Here is a 19,372-nt window from a genome sequence, read left to right as displayed (position 1 = left end):
ACTGTGCTGTGCCAGAAGAGACCAGCCTTGCCCACAAAGAGTTTACAATAGTAACAGAAAAGGGAGAAGTAAGGCGGGATTATTCACCTGTGTCATACAGGGACAGGAATTGTACCCATCTTTACCTGATACCCAGGGCAGTGTTTTAACCGCAGGACCCTCCTTCCTCTGTAAGCAGCACTAGTTCAGATCTTTCTTGTACTGCAGTCAGTGAAAGTTTCATTATTGACTCTAACAGGATCATTTTACAAAGGAGGGTCAGTATCTTTATCCTCATGGGAAACAGAGGCACAGAGAGCTTGGGAAGTGACTTACTCAAGGTCACCCAGCAGGCCCGTGGCAGAACTGGCACTAGAACCAGGTCTCCTGCATCCCAGCCCAGTGCTCTGCTCACTAGGCCACACTAATCGCTCCTTGGCACACTTGTTAAAATTAATTTGTTCCCAAATGGAGGGGAAAAAAGTTTCAGCCATCCAGTTGGAACAGGAGCAACACCAGGTGATTTAAGTGACCACTGGTACATGACACATGATGAGCAGTTATGGTTAAGCCCAGGGGCTGGAAGCATTCAAATGAACTATTTAGTATTAATCTTCTGTACAAAGAGGCCTCACCACAGCTTCTGCACCATGTGAGTTACTCTTCACTGGTAACTGGCCCTTTGCACGAGTTGAATTGCACTCACAAAGCTTTGTTGATCAGTGTAAACACAGTGGGCTTGATTCTCTGCTTAATCATACCATTTTTACCTGCAGATTTTCCATGTGTATCTGGTGTCATGGAATAGAGAATCAGTGCCTTTCAGTTGCATTTAGGAAGCCAGCCTGGGCTTGGATTCACAAAACAATTGTTTGGAACCGAAGGCGAAGAGACCTGGGGAGAAGATGTAGTGCTTGCATATCCAGCTAAAGCAGCTCATTTCGCTTTCAGGTGTCTAAACGCTCTGTCCCACGGCACTTGTGAAACTCACAACACATTTATTAGCAACTGCAACGCAGAGCCTGGGATGTTTTAAGGACTCGTGCCCAAATTCCATTTAAAAACTGGATGCTTAATTTCCATGTGTGCCTTTGAACTCTATTCCTTAACCATTTCTTGCATCTCTTCCTATCCACAGAGCTCTCTCCTCATCCTTCTGGCACAAATGGTGCAGGCTGCAGCTCTATAGAACTCCACGCGCTACTTGCCTTCTCAGTTTCACAATTACTTACAAGGTACGACCGGCTAATAAGCGGTGTTTTAACCCATTCTCAAAAAAGTATGGAGCAGGGACTGAGTCACTTCAGTGATTATCCTGGGAATGTATGGGGACATAATGATCTCCCTTGATCAAACCCAACTGAAAAGGCTCAGAGATACCGCTCTGCTGTTCTGCTTCCACTATGCTTTCATGTGTTTAGATTGCAATTAGGGAGTGTGTGTGCGCGTGTGTGCGCGCATGTACGCAAATGACACATTTTGACTGGCTGTAATTCAATGCAGGTTAGATTCACCCCTACCCAGGAAGCAGAGCGACACCTGTGTATCACTAATGTCCCTCTTAAGCCCCTTTAAGCCTTTCTACTACTCAAGCCATTAAGGGCCCCAGGGGTTTCATTCTGAGCGTCTGAAATATGGAGGATTTTGCAGATTGGATCTGCGTTCAATTTTATCTGAACCCCCAAATTTGGAAGAGGAGAGGGAGATGTGTGGTGGTGGTGGTGATTTGTATTATGCTAGTGCCAAGGAGTTCCGGTTATGGACTAGGAGCCCATTGCACTTCATGCAGTACAAACACAGAACAAATAGATTATCTCAGCCTTGTGGATTCTTACCTGGCTCTGACCAGGAAAGTTCTCCAGGACACATAATACGGTATTGCCACGCCAGAACATTCAAAAGCCAAGAGCCAGGCCTCCCAAAATCATTAAATTAAACAAAAATAAAAAAACATTTTGGGTTCTTTTTATTTGCTTTCTGAGTTTTGGATATACTTGGGTCATATTTTCAAACTTTTCTCTGGAAACCACAAGGGCTAGAAATTTAATTTGTTTTTTCACACGAAACCTGAGATTCTCATTACCTCCCATAATTCCAGTAACTGCAACAAACAAGCAAATTGCTACAGTTGGCAACGCACATGTTAGAGGTCCCATTGACTTAAATGGGGCTGTTCGCATCCTTAAAATCACATGCGTGTACTTGTATTCTTTGCTATATTGTGCTTTGCATGAGTAATGTGTGCTTGCAGGGTGTTGTAAAGAGCAAAGCAACACAATTCCTTGAGCTGACTTGTCTTTTTGGGAATTGGTGCGGGGGGAGGAGCGGCAGTGCTTTGCCCAAGATGACAATTTCTATTACAAACCAGACTGGCACTAGTGAAAAAATCCCAGTTAAAAGATTCCTTGACACCACCCTACAAAAGCCCTGAGTGATCTGTTCTACTGCTCTGCAGGAAATCCCTAACCAAATAGGCTGAGCTCCTAGGTGGTTAGTCGCCACTTTGCTGAGATGAAAAGGGACATTGTAATGAATACCTAATAATTTGGAATTCATAACTTTCAAATGATTGAACAATTACCATGAATCTGAGAAACCCTCAAGCCACTAATGAGACTGTCATAAAGATGTGGCAGACCAGTTCTTATTAGGGACTCAGAAGCCTTCTCTTATAGCAACCAGGAGAGTCAGGAGGATACTCAGTCAGAATATAAAGGACTCTTAAAGTAGGTGGGAAGGGCCCTAAGAATATTCACCCCACACACACACAGCCATAGAGTTACTATGAAGGCACTGTGCTGCTCTCCACAACTAGGGTGGATCAGGTGGGGTGTGACTAATGCGCATTGCACTATGATTAGTCTTTCTGGGGGCCAAAAGAAGCAGAGGATGAACTAGAACAGGCCCCAGGCTGCTCTAACTTTATACCAAAGACTGGGCTGACCCCTGTCTGGACCCAGAATATGGGATTTACAAATGAGGCTTCAAAACCCATCAGCCCCACCCCATCTTTCACTGGTGCATCCCTGTTCCAAGTGCAGGAATGGAGTAATTGAAAACCAGGCCTGTTCACTGGCTTGACATCCCCACATGGGGGAAGGTAGGGGAAGCAGCTGCTATTCTAGTCCATTCATTGCAAGGGGGTTGTGTTGCATATTGAGGGGAGGGAAGGATTTCCATGCCAGCCTCCCTTTCTGCCCCATCCACTGGGCCCAGTTGCTAGAGCTGTGCATGGGAGAAGAGTGGATTTTGTGCTATGTGAAGAATGAGAGGGAATGTCTATACATCGCTACAGACGGGTGTGCTACATCATATTTATTTATACAGCAGCATTTCCTCATGGCAATTGGCAGGTTTGCTTTGTTCTTCACCAGGCCTTTTATTAACACATGGCTGGATCCCTCTGTCTATCTGCATCCACTGTGTTAGTGATCAGACAGTGTGTAATTGTGCATCTGCTCTGAGAAATAGGGATATGATGGTTGGGCAACGGATCAGCCATTGGAAGTAGATGAGTCTTGTGCCATTTTTTCAAAGGAGGTGGCAAAGGATGGTCCTAGTAATATATATAACTCTTATGATGGCACACACCATCCTATCCCTAATGTTTGCAAGGTCAAATGGACTTTGGGTTAGTATCTAACATGTCCTCTACCAGGGCCTGTAACCTGCCTCAGCAGGGGCACAGATTCAATGATCTAACGGGCTTCTGTGATCCTAGTTTTTGCCGAAGAGTCTGTTTGGACAGGTGCCCAAATTTGGGGTTCGGTGGGTTTTTAGAGAGCACTGCCCTTTGGAAGTGCAGTTCTTTCTCTCACGCACATGCACAACATAATGTGAAAGAGGGAAAGAAAGGAAGCATGAGAGAATGAGAAATAGGGAGTTAGAGAGAATATGAAAGGGAAGGAAGAGTGTATGAGGGGGAGAGAGACTGTAAGAAAGGAAGAGAGAAGGTGAAAGACAAAAAGTGTGTATCAGATAGGGTTGCCAATTTTGGTAGGACTGCTTCCTGGAGGATTCATCATATGACATAATCTTTCATTAAGATTAATCTTTAATTCCTGGAGACCCCAGGGTAATCTTGGAGGGTTATCAACCATTGTGTGTCAGAGAGCGTGAGCAGTTTTCCTAGGCAAAAGCCCTCTCCATTTCAGACTCAGCTGGAACACATGGTTCTGTCTCACAGACTTCTCAGCTGTCTAGGGATTTCCCTATATTCCTCCTACCCCCACCCCAGTGGTCAGCTACTTATGTGCAGTGCTGCCAATTTAGTTGTTGGTTGGAAATTTGAATTGAAATTGAAACATTACACTCTTTAAAAGCATAAGTAGTATATGATAAAATACTTGTACCTGAAAAAGCATAATAGATTTGAAAAGTCTGAACAAAGACTAGCTTCCTGACATCACTGTTTTTTATGACAATGTCGATGCATTCATTTTGGTGATGTTGGCCAACCTAATAATTTCAAATTTGTGATTTGTAAGCAAGGTCTGAGGTGAGCTTTACCTTGACAGCCAGTGATGAACCAAGTTTGGGAGGAGGGCGGGGGAAGGCTTCAGGGCCAGACTGTATTTACATGAACACACCTACTTTGCTTAGGTAGCCAGCAGACAGAACTGTGTTGGCCAAGTGATCAGTTTTGGCTGGTGTTGGGTTACAAATCACTGATGCTTCAGAGGGAATGAACAGAACAGGCAATCATCAAGTGATCCATCCTCTGTCGTTCACTCCCAGCTTCTGGAGAACAGAGGCTAGGAACACTCAGAGAATGGTTTTGCATCCCTGCCTATCCTGGATAATAGCCATTGATGGACCTATCCTCCATTAACTTATTTAATTCTTTTTTTGAACCCTGTTATAGTTGTGGCCTTCACAACATCCCCTGGCAAAAAGTTCCAAAGGTCGATTGTGCATTGTGTGAAGAATTTTTAAACCTGCGGCCTATTAATTTCATTGGGTTACTCCTAGTTCTTGTGTTATGTGAAGGAGTAAATAACATTTCCTTATTCACTTTCTCCATACCAGTCAAGATTTTATAGACATCTATCATATCCCTACTTAGTTGTCTCTCTTTCAAGCTTAAATGTCTGTCATTTTAATCTCTCTCCGTATGGAATTTGTTCCATACACCTAATCATTATAGTTGCTCTTCTCTATACCTTTTCCAATTCCAATGTATCTTTTTTGAGATGGGCAACCAGAACTGCATGCAGTATTCAAGATGTGGACGGATCTTGGATTTATATAGTAAAAGTGAAGGAGCTTGGTTTGCCAGACCGAAAGCCAATGCTGACAACCTACGTGAAAAGGCCATAAAACACCAAGCCTCTGGACTGCATCAACATGCAGAAAGCCTTGTAAGCCATTCACTGTCAAAGCCAATTTTAGATGTACTTAATGAGACTGTTAAGAATGCTGGAGATGCAACGTAGTTTAAGAACAAACACAACCATCGCATCATACTTTCTATTTAAGCAAGAGATACCCCACACTACAAACTGGAGGGCAATGTTAAGTGCATTGTCAATTGTTAATTCTAAAGTTGGACACTGGTTCTGAAGAAGACTGGCAAATGCTCACCATCTTTCTACAAGAAACTCTTCTGACTGGTTAGAAGCATGCGGTCCAACAGTGAAAAAGTTGAAAAAATGAAGAACTCTCTCATCACATTTTTAAAAAATTTACGTACGTGACAGATTAATTCACCAATGCAAATGCTCATCAAGTATTAAGTCGTGCTATATGTTATCTTGATATCAGTGGCAGGCCAATAGATGTATTTCTAGATGTTCAGGTTATAGAAGATACATCAGCTGTATCTGTGACAAGCCACACCATAGAAGAGTTAAAAGCTTGTAAATTGAACCCCAGTTAGATGTCTGCTTGTGCATTTGATGGAGCTGCAAACTTCTCTGGAAGATATAGTGAAGTATAAGCTTTACTCAGAGAAAAGTGTAACCCAGCAATCAACATACCTGCCCAGGTGGGGTGAGGGCTGGCAATGGGCACTGAATGACCTTGTTTAAACTGGGAGGACTTGTACCTGATTTCTCTGTGTGTCAAATGGACACATCGGGTGCTACTCTGAAATCTGTTAGATGGAGGTGACCCAACTCAGATTTTGTAGGAGGTTATTTAGTTGTTTCATAAACTGTGGAGCCCCAGGCAACTAGAAGGAGATTTTTTTTTTTGTCTCCGTCTCCTTCTCCTTTATGTTTTGAACATTATATTTCACTGTAGCAGGAAGGATTTGTCATAACTGGGAAACTGATTTTAAATCATACTGCTTAGAGCTGCTATGCATATCTATGGGTCTTTGCTGTCCTCCCTCCCTAGGTCTCTTCTGATTTTTGCTTCTCTGCTTTTCCCCTCCCTCCGCTGACTGACACCCTTTACACAGCTTTGAGCAACATCTGGTGTGTTATATCTTCATTCAGCATATTGATTTGCTTTTATTCCTAAACCCCCCCTGCTGCACCAAAGGGAGTCACAACTTCCTGATCCTGCTGGGTTGAATGAGGCCTGACAGGACCTTAGGACTTTGTTTAGTTTGTTTTCAAACACAAAGTTGGCTGTGGATTCTCCACCTGACAGAGCTGTGCTGGAATGGATGCCAGAGCCAGCTCTTTTGAAGAGAAGTCAAGATTCAGGGAGTGCTTGGATGACAGAGGAAAGTGGAAGCTTATAACGCAAGGCCAACAACTACCACCCATGTGAGGTCAGACAGCTGTTCAGTGGCCCCCATGTGAAATGAGTCTAGTGGCCACTGTGCAGTTCAAGTGCACGAGTGTCCACACCATGAAACCACCACCAGAATGGATGTTAATTTGCCCCCTTTAGTAGTGGTCTCACCTGAGGAACCAAAGTCTGAATAAGTCAGCACCAAAGTTCAGAGGTCAGGACATCAGCTGGTATAAATTTAGCATTCACTAGAGCTACTCTGGTTGATTGACATCAGCTGCGGGTCTGGCCCCATCTCTCTCTAGCTGGCTAAACCAGAACCCCAGACCTGGACCCTCCTTAACATGGGGATTTGCCATCCAGTTCCAAATGTGACCTTTCCCCAGATGTGTTGTTTGGATGAGGCTGAGCTCTGGGGAGATCTGAGCCCAGGGGTGGATCAGAGACTCATGTTCAGGGTTGGGAAATTTAGTGTCAATGGCACCTGCAGCTGCTGCAGACACTGTGTGCTGGAGGTGGCCTTGAACCCCTGAGAAATGCAACTTACCAAGTTTTGCTCTGATCTGACAAAGACTCTCCCAGAAGTTTTTCTGATCCAAATGTTTTTTTTTGTTTTTTAAATAAAAATATTCTGCCATGTTCCCTCACTTTCTCCTCTTGCTACTTCTGTGTTAGTGCCAAGGTCAGTTCAGCTTCTAGTATCTCACAGCATTTTCATGTGGGACCAGGACCTTTGAGCACTGATCCATTGAACCCATTCATCGGGTATGCAATTCATCCCACAGCAGCATGTAGGAAGGATGGTTCAATGCCCTAGTATTTGTGAGACCTGGCCTTATGTTTCTGCTCCACCCCAGACCTCTTGTCTGAGCTTGGGCAAGACCTCTCTGTGCCTCAGTTTCCCATTTGTAAAACTGAGATAATAGCACGGCCCTGCCTCACAGGGGTGTTGAGGATAAATACATTAAAGATTGTGAAGTGCTCCGATACTGCAGCCAGGGGGGCATATAAATACCAGAGATAGTAAAAGGCCTATGCATCACTTAGGTCTTGTGTATCATCAACAGCACATGGGCCTCATGCTGGCTTCCAAGCAGGAATGAGATTTCCATGATAACAGAGCCTGGGCCTCAGGATAATTTTGGATCAGCTTTGCCCAGGATGTCCAGGCTTTGTGGCTCACTTCTGAGCAGCATCCAAAACAATTCTGGGTCACCCCCTGGGTCATGCCTGGCATGCTGGCCAATACTGTTGCATTATTTCCTTGTACTCACCCATCTGTTTGCCTGTATCCACGAGTTGTTGCTTTTCTTACACTTACATTGTAAGATATTTGGGGGTGGGGGGCATCGTTTTTGTTCTGTGTTTTGTACAGTGCCTAGCACAATGGGGGTCCATGACCAGGGCTTCTAGGAGTGACAGTAATAAAAGAAATAATAAAAGACAATCTCTTCCCAACGCTCCTCCTCAGCTGCTTCTGGCTAAGTCCTTCTAGATCACCAAAATTGACTTGTGGTGAGGTGGACACAAGAGGTGAAATGCACCAGCCTTTCTTTTCTGAAGATCAAGTCCCCCTTTGCTGCAATGGGGCCATGAAGTGGGGAAGGTGTCGCGTTGTCTTTAAGTCACCTTTGCACTCTATTGGTTTCTTTGTTGTCCAGCATAATGGGCTGTCCTGAAACTTATTGCAAAAAGAGTGTGAAACCCTGTTTCACATCCACTTTGCACTGGTGTCCATGATTGCACAGGGTGCAAGGCAATAGGGAAGAAAGCTCCATTTGTGTAAATTGTTCCAAGTGTGCTGTGCATCTGCCTACAGGTAAAGAGCCGGTTAATGAGAAAGTGCTCGTAGATGGCACTCAGGAATATGTAGTATTGTTTGTGGGCTCCATGCATCCAATACCAGTCCACTGTTGTGTACTGCCCATGGCTTCCTTTGGTAGCTCTTTACATCAGCTCTTTACATAAAAGACTGTACAAGGGGCCAGATGATGCTGAATCAAGCTACTTACATCCTGGGCTTGCCACACCCCTAGTGTAAACTAGAGCAGCCTCAAGCCTTGCTTCCCAATTGTATTCACTGAAATGTAAAAGAAGGGATGAAATAAGTAAGGCCGGTAACGCCAGGTCACAGACGAGCTGACCTAGGTATATTGTGGGTAAATCGCTACAGTATCTGCTGTGACAGGAGCAATTTATCTTGCACCGAAAAAAGCAGCTGCTTTCCATCCTGTGTAGTGCAGGGTCATTCATCACTTTCTGTTGTTTTTATAACCGTACAGAGAGTGCTTTGGTTTCCCCTACCCCAGCCAATCCCCTCTTCAGCTGGACAAATTAGCAAATCTGAAAAGGATGAGCTCAGGGCCTATTTTTATTGGTTTGTAATGCTAAAGCAGAAAGCACCTGGCCTCCCTTGTATTCTGATCCTTGTAACCAAGCACAGCTCCATCTGGCATTGGAGGGGTTGTAGAGGGGAAAGGTTTATCTGAGCAAAGCAGCACAGGCCAGCGGCTGGAGAGTGGGACCTGGGGCACAGGGGCTCCTGGGTTCTGTTTCTGTGTGTGGCTACGGGTAGTGCTCTGGGTCTCCGCTTCCATCCTCTGTACCATACGGGTGCTGATCATGTTGCTTTGAGGGCTGTGGGTAAAAAGCTGTAGGGCAGGACAGGCCAGAGTCCTACTCCTTACAACCCGGAGCTCTCTCTCCTCTGCCACTGGCATTCACTCGCAAGCTGCAGCTGCACCAAAGTCAATAGGGTCCAGCAGTCAGGCCCACTGAGAGCAATTCCGGACCCCAGGGCAGAACAGTCAGTGGCCCCCTAGAAAGAGATGGCTGAGGTCCCAGTGGGTTTCTGCTGGAAGTTTTTACTTATTTACTATGTGTGGTGAAGGTTCCCAGGTGGCTGAGGAGGCGTATCTGCTACTCAGCTTCCCGGGTCCCTTGGGCTCCCCAGGGAGATCCTGATGGACCCGGGAAGTTGAGTAGCAAATGCCACCTCCTCAGCCTGCTCGGGAATCTGCATGGTGCATGCTAATGAGCTCGGCTCAAGGGAGAGGTGGAGAGCGTGAGTGGCGTGTGGCCTTGGGGGAAGAAGGGATATGGAGGAGAGAAGGATACATATCCTTCCTCCCGTCTGCCCAGGCCCTTCTAAATTGCTGGGCCCCTGGGCAATTGCCCCCCCCCCCCTTGGGGCCCTGACTGCACGCCTCCCAGCTGTCCACCCATGTGGGTCATATCACGAGACTGCGGCTTTAGAGTGTACAGTGTTTTTATTCAAATCTGCACAACATATGACACAATGGGACCCCTAACCTCTCTGTATCGGGACAGCTGGGTGCCACTACTATACAAATCCATCATGTAGCCCCCCAGGAGATTTCCTAGATCCCTGGGGCTCTGTGTGCTGTTAGCTCAGGGAGAGCCCAGCAATCAATAGGGATGGAGATGCCCCTCCCAAGAGCTCAGGAGAGGGCAGAGACCATTTGGGGAACAGTCTGGAGCCAGGGGGGAAAGGGCCAGGGCTGGCTGTGTGGGGACAGGGAACTGGTGAGTCCAGGCCTGCATGCAGGGTTCCCCCCTGAGAACTGGCCTCTGGGGAACGGAAAGCAAGTTCCCTCATCTTGAGCCCTTCCCGCTCCAAGGTGTCTCTCAATTTGTCGAGCGTTGTTGGGAAAACTTCCCCTTGCAGGCTGAGTTAGCGCCCAGCTCCCTAGTTGGGAGAGGCACGGCATGGCAAGCTCTGCTCTGGCTGTGAGCCTAGGGCCGTGGCCTGCTGTGCATGTGCCAGGGCGCTGAGGTGGGAGACTGAAGTTTTGGATTTGTGGTGTAGTTTTGTAATCTGCACCTGGGGCCCTGCACTCTTTGGCATTGAGGGGAAATCCTGGAAACAGAAGCAGCCTGGTGCCTGTATGAAGAGGATCCCTGCCAGCAGAGACCAGCCCCTATGCAGGGACTGAGGAATCCAGAGTCGTCTCTGCACCTGAGGATCATTCCCGGAGCGTGTGAGTGCATCGTCAGTTAGTTAGTCAGGGACGTTGTCTGGGGAACCCTTACTCCCTGAACGGCATCCTCAAACCAGGGAGTAAGGATTTGGGGGATTTCGAGAATCTGATGCTATTAAACCTGCAGAGGGACTTGCCCATCTTGTCCCAAATGTGAGCCTTTGGTGCTATGCTGAACCCAGTCAGCTACACTGCTAAACCACTGCCCAGAAGATACTGTGGCCACCGGTCATCAAGGGCCCCATCAAAGTAGGCGTACCAACGGGACACTAATTTTACAATTGCTATATTGGGTCATGTAACTGGTGAGCCTAAGAATAGCGTTTTACCCTGTTATGTTACAATATATTCCTCACGGCCATTATATTAAACAGAAGATAAATGTAGTTCATCCAATTAAGTTCATCCAAAGTGGGGGGTCTCGAAGATGCCCTTTAGCCTGTGGAGGGGAAGGATGGTCCAGGGGATAAAGCACTCGGCCATAACATGGGAGACCCGGATTCAAGTCTTTCCTGTGCTACAGGCTTTCTTTGTGGCCATGGGCGAGTCATGTTGTCTCTCTGTGCATTAGTTCCCCCTCTGTCCAATAAGGATAATAATCCTCCTCTGACTCACTGGGGTGGTGTGAGGCTGAGACGTGCTCAGGTAATGTGGGCCGTGGAAGTACCTTAGATAATATTTCCCTTCTTTTAAATCCCACTCCCACCGTCCCCCGCACAGAGCTCAGACACTGAAGAGATAACAGCATTGTGTTGCTCTTGTAATCGGACCTTACTACAGAGATGGGTCCCTCCCTTCAATGCCAGCCTGGGCTAGAAGCTGAAATCAATAAGGCCAGAGGCAGGGCATCTGTGTGAGGGTCTGGTCCTTCCTAAACTATGAAAGCTCCACTCCCCTGGTTCTGCGAAGGGTTGTGCAGCATGAGTCCGTTTTCAAGCCACAGAGGCTAGATGTGACTCTCCAAGTTCTTACTGAGACTGTGACTCAAAGGACGAGCTGGGATTCAAACTGCAATGCCTACGCAGGGCTGCGTGGAGCTAGCTCTCCATCTGGGGACCTTCCTGCCAGTATTTTAAAAATCACTCTTCCACTTAAGTTCTTCATTATCGCTGCTGCTTGCTGGGTCCGACAGCTGTTAACAAACGCTAGGGGATTCTAGACAGCTTTACAGACTCTCGCTGAGTGCCTCCGGCAAAGCCTGCAATACTTACAGTACAAGAATAGGTTCTTCTGGTTAGCTCGTCCATCTTTTATCCAGTTGCCTTATATCCAGACCCACCACTAGAGAGCAGCCTATTAAATCATAATCCTAGACATGGGGTCATTTGATGGAGCTCTGTCCATTCACGCTCCATATCAAATGGGAGGATGGAGCGAGGCTCAGGAGATCTGGATTTAATTCCCAGCCCTGCCACAGGCTCCCTGCATGACCTTGGAAAAGTCACTTTAGGCTCTGATTCAGGAAAATATCCTTATTGAGAAAAGGCCCTTCGGCTTATGGTTCAGTGCATTCCTCTGCAAGAAAGAATATAAGCATGTTTTTAACTTTAAGCTGCATGAGGGATAGACTCAAGCATGTGCTTAGGTGTGTAGCCTGATCAATTATTCTAGTTCTAGAACTGTATGTTGGGGTGCAACATGCACTCGTCACAGACGATGGGTTCTTTTTCAGGTGACTACTTAGAGTTAATGGAGAAGATAAAATGTGGTGAAGCGCACAGAGCAACTTTATGATCTTATCTGATAGTTAATTCAGACAAATATAATTGAAATCATAAAAAAATCACTATACATAAGAGTTAGATGAGCACATTAAATTGGTTTTCTGCATCGTTCATACTTACAATCTTATTTTGTACATACTTGTAATCTTACCAGGAGGAGCCCCTCAGAAGGGAAGTCTTGATTCAGTTTGCACCATCTTGGGGACCTGATGAACCAGCAAAATTAGGAAACTAGATTGGGTCTTTTATACCTCATTTTATGTAACTTATTGGATACGCAACCATATTTGATCAATTTCCATAATCATAACAGGACTAATACCTGCCTGTTATCCACATGTGGCCATCTGGGTGTTTATAACCATGCCCCTAATCATTAATATTAATTGCATTAATCATTTCTTAATCATTCCTGTGCATCAGTCTGGTCTAACTGTCTAGTTACCACGGGGCTCGACAAATTTGTTTTGGAGCTAGGAGCCAGCCCAAAAATTAAGGAGCCAGACAACGTGGGCTCAGCAGCAGGGCGCCCTAGCCAGAGCGCAGGAGTCACTCTCCCCTCCTAGCCCTACCCCTTCCCCTCACCCCTCTCCCACATCATGGGCTCAGCGGCGGGGCACCCTGGCTGGAGCACGGCAGCCACAGCATTCCCCCCATCCCAGCCCTGCCACATGGGCGCAGTGGCGCCCTGGCTGAAGCGCAGCGGCTGCTCCCCCGGGAAAAATACTAGGCGTCAGACTTAAATTTCTAGGTGCCGTGGCAACCTGGTGCCCGGGGTTTGTCGAGCCCTGAGTTACCATATTACAAAAGTCTCCCAAACTCCCTCCAGCTTGTGCAACTCATGGTGTACTGGACTTTTTGTGGTTACTTGTTTGTCTTGCCAAATGAGAGTGCAGAATTTGTGACCTGAGGTTATCTTCCTGAGCCTGCAAGCTTCTTAGCTGAAATTCAGCCTTTAACCTGACTACTCCCATAAGGCCTCACACCAATAAAGCAAGCCTTTAACCATTGCAAAAGCTAATAACCCAGGTACATGTGCTCTCCTACTTGCTACAGCTTTCATAACTTCCATTATCATTCCGTAAGCATGTGTAGCAAATAAATTATGTTTAACCCAAAACTATAAACCTTCCAAGATCAGATCAGGTGTCAATGGGTGCTTTCTTAAATCCGGGCCTTCCTCTCTTCTTCTTCTGTCTCTCAGTTTTCCACCTGCAATATGGGGATACTATTTCTTTTTTCCTGCTCTTTGTCTGTTTATTTTGGAAGCTTTTTGAGACAGGGACTCTCTCTTAGTACATGAAGCATCTAACATCACTTGGCCCTGATCTCATTTGGGGCCTCACTGGAATTCTATAATGCAAATAATAATTTTTTTTTATGTCGCGTCATCAACTAGGGAATAGAAATCCATATTAATTGATGGCAGAAATCTTGCCTGTTGGTTACTGATTCCTCTGGATACTGCCTGGTGGTGCTGGGATTATTATAGGTGCTTGTAGGATTTATCCCTTCTAATCCCCCTTTATCCTAATAGGATGCTCTATCTTTCATTGTAAACAAACAAACAAAGCCCTAGAAAGCATAATCCCGGTTTGCTGATTAGAGCCATCCCCCCCCTGGAATCTCATCCCAGGATGGCCTGAATTCACTCTACCATCCTCAGGGTCCCATGGAAAACAGAGTTATTGACAGACCAGGAGAGGTGGCTTTAAAAGTGTTTTCAAAGCAGTTTTATTAAGGCAGAGGAGTAGATCAGGATTACCTGAGTGCTCTGCATAATCTAGCTGTAGGACTAAGGCACAAATGCGCACCACCGAGTTTTAAGAGGATGTAAACGAGGTTGTCAAGAGTCTGTTAATGACAAGAGAACAAAGAGCATGCATGCCAAAGTATGTTCCTGCTCTGCATTTATTAGCAGCTAAAATATTGTTGCTTTCCTGGTGCTGTTGCTAATTGCTGGCAGCAGAAACTGTAGAGAAATGTGGGACAATGAGTGAAGGAGAGAGAGAAGGATTTTCCCCCACTGCATCACTCCTGAGGGAGCCAAAAAAAATTAGAGGGGCAAAAAAACCCACTTCATCTTTTTCAGGGGTAGGGGGAGCAGTGTGTGATGAAAGGGTCAGAGCAGGGGGTCAGGACTCCTGGTTTCTATTCCAGCCTTTGCGATCAACTCTGTGTCTTTGCAGTAAGTCGAACTCCACTTCCTCTTAATTTATTTAAAGAAACCTGGCTCCCTGCCCTTTTCTGTAAGCACTAGATCACTCCCCCTCCCAGAACTGGGAAGAGAACCCAGGCGTACTAGCTCCCTGACCACACTCTTCTGGGGAATAAACCTAGGCCTCCTGACTCCAACCTTCTTCTCTATCCAATAGGCCACTTCTCTCTCCAAGGTGGGAATAGAAGTCTTGACTCCTGCCCCCCCTGTTCTAACCACTGTGCCACACTCCTGTAGATGACTGGAATAGAGATGTTGTAAACAAAGGATTATTTCTTGCTTTCCCTCCCCAGCTCAATTAACTCCCAGTGTCTCTGTTTTGTCTTCTGTCTCCTACTTCAGGCAGTGATTTCTCACCCCAGCCCTTTCCATATGTTGAATACAGATTCTTAGGGCTGGCTCTGGGCAGTCATTTCCCAAGTACCGCACTTTCTTTCCATTTTCCAGTGACCAAGTGCCTGGATTAAATGGTCTGTTTGCATTTTGTACATATAGACAAGCTTCTTGTAGTGTATTTCTTTCCCCTCTGCCAATCTATCTTCAGTGAAGAATAAGACCCCAAATTACTCTTGTAGAATTTAAGAGATTTAATAATTATGATGTCCATGAAGGATTGTTCCCTACAGCCTCTTCACTTGCTACTTTTACATCCACTCCGGTTTAAAATGGATCTTTCCATGTTTCCCATGGCAGATCACTGCACCCTCAAGTGTGTATCACTGTTAGGAAGTTTATCCTACTGTTCAGCCTAGATTATTCTGTGCTTAATTTTACCTCATTACTCCTAGTTGTACCCTTTTGGACCACCCGAAGCAAGAGCAATGTGCACTGGGTTTCCAGCATAATTAGCTCCTTCAAAAACTATCTCCAAAGAGCAATGCACTCATTATGCTGGGGAGAAAATTCAGCAGGGTGATATGGCTCCAGCAATAGGAAGTGTTTCACTTCAGAGAAAGAACAGCAGACAGCCATTGACCACCCATGGTTAGTTTTATCACTGGTCACCCCAGGAGCTTGGAGGTGCGTAGTGATGCCAAATGATTGAAGCAAACACCTTTGGGCATCCATTTGTTTATGGTAATTAAAAGAAAGCCATGCAGCTTTGATGCCATGCTCTTCCAAGGAAGCAGATGCATAGGCCGTGCTTCTGTGCTTTTAATGAGGTGTCATCCAGAGTGAAAATTCAATGGTAATTTACATTGTACCCCAAGGGGTGGGCTACTGGGAAATAAGATTAGTTGGTTTTATTTGTTTAATCAGGGGAAGGAACCAGTCAGTTTGTTGATGGGAAACATGGTTTTACAGTCAAAGTGACAGGGACACTGGAGATCTGGTTTCATTTCCCAGCACAGCCACTGCATGACCTCAGGCAAGTCACTTCCCTTCTCTGGGTCTCAGTTCTCCATCTGGGGATAATGATGCTTCTCGTAGTGTGTCTTGTCTGTCTCAGTGGGGATTTTCAAAGGCCTCTAAGGACAATAGATGCCCACTTCCTATTGACTAATTCCCGTAGGCCCCTTTGAAAGTCCAATCCTTAGCTTGTAAACTCTTCAGTTCAGGGACCATCTCCTTCTATGAGTCTGTACTGCAACTAGCACAATGTGGCCTTGGTCACGGCTGGAGTCTGTAGGTACTACCATGCTAAAATGCACAATCAGTCAGTCAGTGAATTGACTTGGACTGGTAAGGCTTTTGATTTTGTTTTTCCAAGATGTAAAAAAGACAAGTGAGCCATGGAATTATGTTAGAATAACTAGTACCTACCTACATTATAGAGGTAATGAAATAAAGAAAGACCTGAAGAGAAAACTCCAGGTCTCTGGAACCCAGATTTTTTATCCAAATCCAAACTGCGGTTCTGGACTCTTTCCAAACTTTGCAGAAGTTTGGACTTGGCTTTGAACTTTCCAGCTTGCACCTGTCTCTAATAGCAATAATACCCTTTGATTCTGTAGCATCATTCATCTAGGATCTAGGAGTGCTTTGCAAACATGAAATAATTAAGCTTGCCATCACCCCTCGAGGCTAGGTATTATGATACTTATTTAACAGATGTGTAAACAGAGGCACAGAGAGCTCAAGTTTTTTCATGTTCAAAGCACTTTGCAAACATTTGCCTAATTAATCCTTAGCCCCACCTTGTGAGGTATTGATTAGTCCCGTTCAAGGCCAAAGCAAAGTCATTGGCAGAATCCTGAAAAGGACCCAGAAGCCAAACCACCTGGTCCCCTCCTCTAACTAATGGGCATAGTATTGCCAACCCCAAATGCTCAAAAATCATGAGTCAAGCTCACTAAACATCATGAGATTGGCTTTAAAATCATTAGATTATGTAAAAATAATGAATTTGATGTTCTTTTTATTTGCCTTCTGCTTTTTAAGCCTTTAGGGTCCACTGGAGTCACATTTTGAAGCTTTCTCCACAGTCTCAAGGCTAGAAACTTATTTTTTCTTTAAGAATGAAGGCTGAAATCATCACGTATCCACTTGACTCCAGAAGCTGGGGCTTTAAGGAAAACAATAATTATCGTGAGAGTTGGCAAAGCTGTGTAGCTACTCCTTTGTTCTAGGTTCCTTAGAATCAGAAATGATTGGATTTGTTTGAAAATGTGAAATCCATAATCAAGTGGAGAACAGAGGATATTAATAAGCAGCTGGGTATGGTAGTTGCTTTTTCAGATATGTCACTGTGGTTCCCCCTTGTTAGAAAGACTCATCGGCATGCCGGGTGTTCAGATAGTTTGTGTAATAATACGCTAAGAAGGGCATTTACAGCTCTGTTTTCAATCCATCAGACAGCTTAAAAGACCAATGTACTGGCACTGGGAAATGTAACTGCCTCTGTCCATGTGGCTTTTAAGGCAGGTGGAAGACCTTCTGTTATTTATTACATTGTAATCTATATTGCCACTGGAGGTCAAAATGGCTTTCTGTGTTTTTGTCCCAGATGCCCTTTTTCTACAGCCTCTCAGAAAACAGAATATTTGTTAGGAACTGACAATGTGCGTGGGCAGTCACCAAAATAAGAAAAAGGCAAGTGGCACGGCAACCATATACAGTTGATTGGTGTGAGTCTTTTTTAATCTTTATTCATAACCGTTTTAACATTTTATCATTTTAGATTGTTTTAAGTTTTGTGTTAATACTTCTTGTTTTTTGTACCGTGGCCCAAGACTAATGTGTGTGTCTCCTTCGAGCATTTGTGAGGATTCAGGCTTGGGACTGGGGGATCCTTTGGTTTAGGTTTGCATCAGGAGTTGGTGCTGGCAGAACAAAATGGCTTCTCTGACTCCTGCAGGATTTAAACATCACATGTCGATGGCAGATGTGTCATTCTGCTTTGAAACCCCTTTGAAGTGTTGCTTTAACAGCACCCTGTCTAATTTTCCTGTCAGAACATAAGTATCATTTTAGCTTTGCAAGCGGCCGTCTGGACTGCGCTGATGGCATGAGGCGGCTGGTTAGAATTGTTCGTTCAATCTCTGAGTTTAGCTAAATTGGAGTATTTCATGTATCCATAGCACATCATCGTGGACCGTTCACAGATGATTTCTGGGTCACGGTGACACTTGTATGGTTTGGCGTGAGTCTTGTTGCACGATGCTCCCTCTTGGGGTATTTAGTCAAAGACACTTTGTCCCACTTATTTAATATTGCTGTGCTATGAATTACAGGGCCAGGATCCTCAGATGGTGAAAATTGGGGTAGCTCCACTGACTTAAATGGAGGTACATTGATTAACAAGAGCTAGGCATTGTTATTATTTGCTGCAGCTGAGGAGGTGAACCGTGGTTTCCAACTCTTCGTGTACCACTAGGGACAAAAGATCCATGACATTAACAGTCCATGGCAGATGTTCACAACCAAAGGAGATGTCCCTTTGATCATCAAGTTCTCCTAGGTTCTGAAGAACATCTCAAGGAAGGGTGTATTTTGGTCTTTTCTGTTTGATATCTAATTACTTGACCCACCTCAGTGAATAGCTGCTTACAGGGTAAAGTGCCTGTTGGAGACACGGGGTCCAGTATTCCTGGGTTCCTGATTCTGCGAGTGTTTGGCAGTGTGACACTTGGATAAGTCACTTCACCTCTCTGCACCTCCAATCACCTAGAAGTAAGCAGGGGTAATAATAATTAGTTATGTACTTCAAAAGTCTGTTGTCAGACTTCCATGATATCCATAAAAGGCTTTGAGGTCTTTCAATGAAGTTGCCTATTATATGCGTATTTAGCCAAGCTGATGATCTGGTCCCATGTAGTTTTAAAAACCCAGCTACCTTTTAAGGAGCATTGAAAGCCTTTTATTAGCCTTTAACAAGGCAGAATTGCTTCAAGTTTGTGCAGTGTTAATTATCTTTTCTGACAAGTTCTACTTACACTGTTAATTATTAATTAATCTCTCTATATATTTTTAGCAATTACCTGCCCTGAATCACCTTGCCGCTATAACTTCCTGGTCCAGTGCCAACACATGCTGCTGAAATGCTCTAGACCACTTTTTAAGGTTTTAATATGAATGTAATTATACTTCTATTGCTTGTGTAGTTCTGACTCATTACATACTCATGAGATTTAATTCTTGGAGGAGGAAAGGTAAATATGTTTACATTCAGCAGACAGCTCTTTTTTCTTTTCTTTTCTTTTCTTTTTTGTTTCATATCGACAGCCTCATTTCTTCCTGGAGAGGAAAATGACATCATCTTCCCAGAACAGGGAGTGGAGATAGGACTCCTGGGTTCTATTCCCATCTTTGTGAAGTGGGTGTGG

The 19,372-nt window shown here is 45.0% G+C and overlaps 1 long non-coding RNA gene across 2 annotated transcripts; it reads left to right on the top strand.

Moving 5' to 3' along the window:
* The first annotated feature begins 781 nt into the window (after positions 1-781).
* On the top strand, positions 782-19,114 carry LOC137143762 (uncharacterized). Of its 2 annotated transcripts, XR_010917253.1 has the most exons (4): positions 782-930; positions 1,118-1,214; positions 17,554-17,674; positions 19,021-19,114. It is a non-coding gene; the product is annotated as an uncharacterized lncRNA (long non-coding RNA). The 2 variants fall into 2 exon arrangements; XR_010917252.1 differs by having other exon boundaries at positions 782-1,214.
* Positions 19,115-19,372: the final 258 nt, after the last annotated feature.

Source organism: Emydura macquarii, unplaced genomic scaffold (genome assembly GCF_026122565.2).
Source record: "Emydura macquarii macquarii isolate MOO-44397 ecotype Brisbane River unplaced genomic scaffold, CSIRO-AGI_Emac_v2 contig_3348, whole genome shotgun sequence".
In the NCBI taxonomy this organism is placed as follows: Eukaryota; Metazoa; Chordata; order Testudines; family Chelidae; genus Emydura; species Emydura macquarii.
This window is presented reverse-complemented; position numbering and strand designations above follow the sequence as displayed.